At 38.5% G+C, this 5,870-nt stretch overlaps 1 pseudogene; it reads left to right on the top strand.

The window, feature by feature from the left end:
• LOC102838926 overlaps positions 1 to 5,366 on the top strand; it is an 84,370-nt pseudogene extending 79,004 nt beyond the window's left edge.
• Positions 5,367 to 5,870: the final 504 nt, after the last annotated feature.

Below are 5,870 nucleotides of genomic sequence, written 5' to 3'. Positions count from 1 at the left end.
TTCTGCTGTGCTTGGAGTCTCTATGAGTTGATTCTGACTCGATGGCACCTAACAACAACAACAACATTAACAAACTGAGATATGCAGAGGATACAAGCTTGCCTGCTGAAAGTGAAGAGGATTTAAAATAATAATGAAGATGTAAGACTACATCCTTCAGGAGGGGTTGATCCTCAATGTAAAGCAAATAAAAATCCTTACTACTGGACTAATGAGTATCACGATAAATGTAGAAAAGTTTAGAGTTGTCAAAGGCTTTGTTTTGGTTTGATCCACTATTAACAATCATGGAAGCAGCAGCCAAGAAATCAAATGATGTATTGCATTAGGCAAATCTGCTGCACAAAACCTCTTTAATGAGTTTAAGAGCAAAGAAAGTTTAATGTCAATTTGAGGGCCCAGGTGTGGCTGACACAGCCACAGTATTCTCAGTAGCCTCCTATGCATGTGAAAGATGGACAATAGATAAGGAAGACCATAGAAGAATTTCTTGAATGATGTAGAATGCATCATAAGTAGATGGAAGGAACACACAGAGTCACTATACCAAAAAAGGAAATGGTCGACATTCAACCATTTCAAGAGGTAGTATATGATCAAGAGCCAATGATCCTGAAGGAATAAGTCCAAGGTGCATTGAAGGAATTGGCAAAGAACAAGATACCGGGTATTAATGGAATACAAATTGAAATCTTGCAACCAAGTGAGGCGGCACTGAAGGCACTCACTCAACTATGCCAAGAAATTTGGAATACAACTATCTGGCCAACTGTTTAGAAGAAACTCGTATTTGTGCCCATTCCAAAGAGAGGTGACCCAATGGAATGTGGAAATTATCAGACAATGTTTTTAATATTTCATGTGAGTAAAGTTTTGCTTAAGGTAATACAGAAACGGCTGCAAGCATACATTGACAGAGAACTTTCAGAGTTCAGATTCAGAAGAGGATGTGGAATGAGGGATACTATTGCTGATGTCATATTGATCTTGGTTGAAAGCAGAGAGTATCAGAAAGATGTTTACCTGTGCTTTATTGACTACACAAAGGCCTTCGATTGTGTGGATCATCATAAACTGCGGACAACATTGCGAATTATGAATATTCTGGAACACTTGATTGTGCTCATGAGGAATCTGTACATAGACCAAGAGACAATCGTTCAAGTAGAACATGGGAACAATGAATGGTTTAAAATGAAGAAAGGTGTGGGACAAGGTTGTATTCTTTCACCATACTTATTCAACCTGTATGCTGAGCAAATAATCTGAGAAACTGGGTTATATGAAGAAAAACGTGACATCAGGATTGGAGGAAGACTCATTAAGAACCTTCAATATGCAGATTATATAAACTTGCTTGCTGAAAGTGAAGAGAACTTAAAACATTTACTGATGAAGGTCAACGACCATAACCTTCGTTTGGTATGGATTGCATCTCAAAGTAAAGGAAACAAAAATCATCACCACTGGACCAATAAATAACATTCTTATAATGAGAAAAGATTGATGTTGTCAAAGACTTCATTCTTCTTGTATCAACCATCAACAGTCATGGAAGCAGCAGTCAAGAAATCAAACGACACATTGCATTAGGCAAATCTGCTGCACAAGACCTTTTTAAAGTGTTTAAGAGCAAACATGTCAGTTTGAGGACTAAGGTGCGCCTGATGCAAGCCATAGTATTTTTAATAACCTCATATGCATGCAAAAGTTGGATAGTGAATAAGGAAGATCATAGAAGAATTGATGCATTTGAGTTATGATGTTGGAGGAGAATATTGAAATTACCATGGGCTTCCAAAAGAACAAACAGATCTGTGTTGAAAGAAGAACAGCCAGAGTGCTCCTTGGAGGCCAGGATGGCCAGCCTTCATCTCTTGTACTTTGGAAATATTGTCAGGATGGACCAGTCACTGGAGAGGGATATCATGTTTGGTAAGGTGGAGGGTCAGAGAAAGAGAGGAAGACCCCCAATGAAATAGATTAGCAATGGGCTCAAGTGTGGCAACAATTTTGAGATTGGCCCAGGACCAGGCAGTGTTTCGTTCTGTTGTGCACAGGGTACTGTGAGTTTGTACCAATTCTATGGCACCTAACAACAACAACAACATAGACAAACTTATGAATTTGTGTTATGGTGTTGGAGAAGAATATTGAAAGTGTAATGAACTGCCAGAACAATAAACAAATCTGTATTGAAGGAAGTACAACCAGAATGTTCCTTAGAAGCTAAGATAAACAGTCTTCATCTTTCAAACTTTGTTCATATTATTTAGGAAGGGCCAGTCTCGGGAGACCCCAATGATATGGTTTTGCACAGGGGCAGCAGAAATGAGATTGTGAGGTTGTTACCACAATATTTCTTTCTTTTGTGAATAGGGTCACTATGAGTCAGAACCAACTCGTTGACAGCTAGCAACAAAACACCCTGGATTTGTTGATTTTCTTCTTATTCATTTGTTTGTATTATTAGAATGTTTTACAAATGTCCTAGCTTAATAGGTCCTCTCTGTTAGACACATGAGTTTTCATTTATTTTCTTGCTTGGTGATGAAGGAGGTGTTGTGCCTTAATAAAATTTAAATTATTTGTTGCTTTATCCTATTGTCAATTGTGTTTATTTCTTCATTTTTTTTTCTCCTGAAGAACCTATATATTGTGAAGACTGAACCTTTGAATTTCACACAAACTTTTAAGTCCCCTTCCTTATAGTCTATGTTTTGATCTGCCTGAAGACCTTTTAGCAGTTTTGTAAATATGAGAAAAAAAATATTTCTGGTTGTGGTTTTAGAACAATCCAAGGCCCCTTCCTAGACTTTCTTCATGCTTCTTTCCTGCATGACTTTCTTTGCTTATCATAATGCCTGGCTGTGGAGTAGGGGTGAAAGTATGAGAAATTGTTTGCTGAGATTTGTTCATCTTTCTCTTGTATTTACAGTTATTTTGAAGTTTGGGTGATCTCTGTTTTCAAGTTATTTTGAGGGCAAGAGTTTTGTGTAGATTTAGCATTTCTTTATTATTATTCTGTGCTTTTTTCTGAAGAAAATGCTGGGAGATAGGTAGTGAGGTTACCACCATTGTCTTCGGCTATGAGGAAGTCCTTGAGAGCTAATAAAATATTTGCAATGAATATGATTAAAACACTTTGGCTCTTCTGATTCTGTAGTTCTGAGGTTTTACCCAAGAATTAGTATTCTGTCACATTTACAGATGATGGTGGTACTGCTGGTCTGTGGCCCACATTTTAAAAATCACTTTTCTGGTTGAAAACCAGTCAATTAGGAAAATAAAACTAGGGTAAATGGCCATCCTCCTTAAGAGAGGGTTGTATACCTAACACCATGATTGATTGTGTGAAGAGGATTGCCTCCTTCTGACATGGTACACAAACACAAATAAATAATTTTATTTAGGAGTCGATTCTATTTGGGGTTCATTTAGCTTCTTGAATGAATATCTTTCATCTTTCATGATATTAGGTAAATTTTCTTTCAACAACACTTCTCAAAAAAGTTTTTCTCTTTGTCTTTCTTCTTCTCTTTCTGTTCTTGAAATCTGATTCCATGTAAGTTATTTTTCTTGATGATCTTCCACGTAACTCTAAGGGAGTTTTCATTCTTTTTCTCTGATTGTTCTCTGTTGTTGTTTTTTTTTCATTCATAGTGACCCAGTATAGCAAATAATTATTAAGAGATTTTTCATCAAGTTCACTACTCTGACTTCCATTCTTCAATTCTTTCCCCTTGCCCTTTGAATGTGTTATCTATTTATAAAATCTTAGTATTAATCTTTTGGATTTCTATTTGCTGTTTTTGTATAATTTTTCTTTTATTTCAGTTTGTTCTTGTACTATTTTACAGTATTCTTCCAAAGTTTTGTTGTGCTTTCCTTGATTTCATCTGCTGTTTTCCTGATATTTCTTTCAATCTGTTGAAAGTCTGTAAATATTGTTCATTTGAATTACTTCTCAGGTAGTTCCAATACTATTTCTTCCTCAAACAGAATTTGGGTTTTGTATTTTGGTCACTTGTTTGAGTCACTCTGTTTTGCTTCTTCATGTTAACTGAAATGGTCTGTTGTCTCTGAGAAATTGTGTTGTTCTCATATTTGTATTTAATTGTTGATTGTAGGTTGGTTTGTCTTCAGGCACTCAGTCCTTGTGTCCGGGTGAGTCTGTACACATTTGAGGATGAGTTTGGCTAGTTTTGGCCACTGTCTATCTTTGACTTGGTGGTACAGTAGTGGGTAGTGGTCCTCATCCAGTGGATGGGATTGCAGGATGTATAGGTGTGTATATGGTTGCTGTTTACTATCAGGTAGAGCTAGAAAAGAGATTAAACAAGAGAAAAACACAAGAATAAGCAACTGGAGTCGTTACAGAGCAGCGACGGTGGCCTCAGGCCGGGGCTTGGGTCTGCCCAGGTTCACCTGCCCTGAGGCCTGTAAACAGTCACCCTGTCGATGTTCATCCCTATCAACCAGATCCGCCTGACCAATGTAGCGGTGGTGCGGATGAAGCATGCCGGAAAACGCTTCAAAATCTCCTGCTACAAAAACAAGGTCGTCGGCTGGCAGAGCGGCGTGGAAAAAGACCTGGATGAAGTTCTTCAGACCCACTCCGTGTTGTAAACATCTCCAAAGGTCAGGTTGCAAAGAAGGAAGATCTTGTCAGTGCCTTTGTAACTGACGACCAGACTGAAATCTGTAAGCAGATTTTGACTAAAGGAGAGGTTCAAGTATCTGATAAACAAAGGCACACACAGCTGGAGCAGATGTTTCGGGACATTGCAACCATTGTAGCAGACAAATGTGTGAACCCTGAGACAAAGAGACCGTACACTGTCATCCTGATTGACAGAGCCATGAAGGACATCCACTATTCAGTCAAAGCCAACAAGAGTACAACGCAGCAGGCTCTGGAGGTGATCAAGCAGTTAAAGGCGAACATGAAGATCGATCGTGCTCACATGAGGCTGCGGTTCGTCCTGCCAGTGGGCGAAGGGAAGAAGCTGAAGGAAAAGCTCAAGCCCTTGATCAAGGTCATAGAGAGTGAAGACTATGGTCAACAGTTAGAAATTGTGTGTCTGGTTGACCCGGGCTGCTTCCGAGAGATTGACAAAATGATCAAAAAGGAGACGAAGGGCAAAGGCACTCTAGAAGTGCTCAATCTGAAAGATGTAGACATTGGAATGACAAACACCAGTCTGTTCGGCTTGCAAACACTAAAGTGGTTTCTTTTCCAACCATACTGTTTGATTTCTGTGGCCCACCAAATACTTGCTCAGCTACTACAATTTTGTGCTAAACACGTACCCAGTAAGACTTTGCTTGGGAAGTATAATAATCTGGGATTAATTTTGATGTGATTATAAATTGGAATTGTAGGCTCAAGTGAAAAAATTTCCAAGATGCAAACTGCGGACTAGCATCTTGCGGTCTGCCGCCTCTGTGTCTGGGAGGTGCCTCCTGTGGGCATAGAGGGGTAAGGCTGGGCATTACTGTAAGGTGATTGTTCTGGGGGTCATGCTACCTGACAAAGAGGGCGTTTGCTGAAAATGAAGGTAAAGTCTGGTTGCTGCAGAATGCAATGTGCTTATGGAGGTAAATCTCAAGGGTCTGATGTGTAGCTTGTGCTATGGCTTCTATGCTGCCGTAACCTAAGTACTTCTCAGTAAAAATAAGGTATATAATATATAGTAATGTAGCTGGCGTTATATGTAATCAATAAAACTACTCTTATTTTGATTTAAAAAAAGAATAAACAACAGCATGAACATAAAAGAATTTAATAAAGAAACAAGTGGGAGAAACCAGGTAAACGATAGCATGAAAAAAATTACTAACTAAAAAGAAAAAAAAAGGAAAGAAAA

The sequence above is a fragment of the Chrysochloris asiatica genome, unplaced genomic scaffold (assembly GCF_000296735.1).
Source record: "Chrysochloris asiatica unplaced genomic scaffold, ChrAsi1.0 scaffold00035, whole genome shotgun sequence".
In the NCBI taxonomy this organism is placed as follows: domain Eukaryota; kingdom Metazoa; phylum Chordata; class Mammalia; order Afrosoricida; family Chrysochloridae; genus Chrysochloris; species Chrysochloris asiatica.
This window is presented reverse-complemented; position numbering and strand designations above follow the sequence as displayed.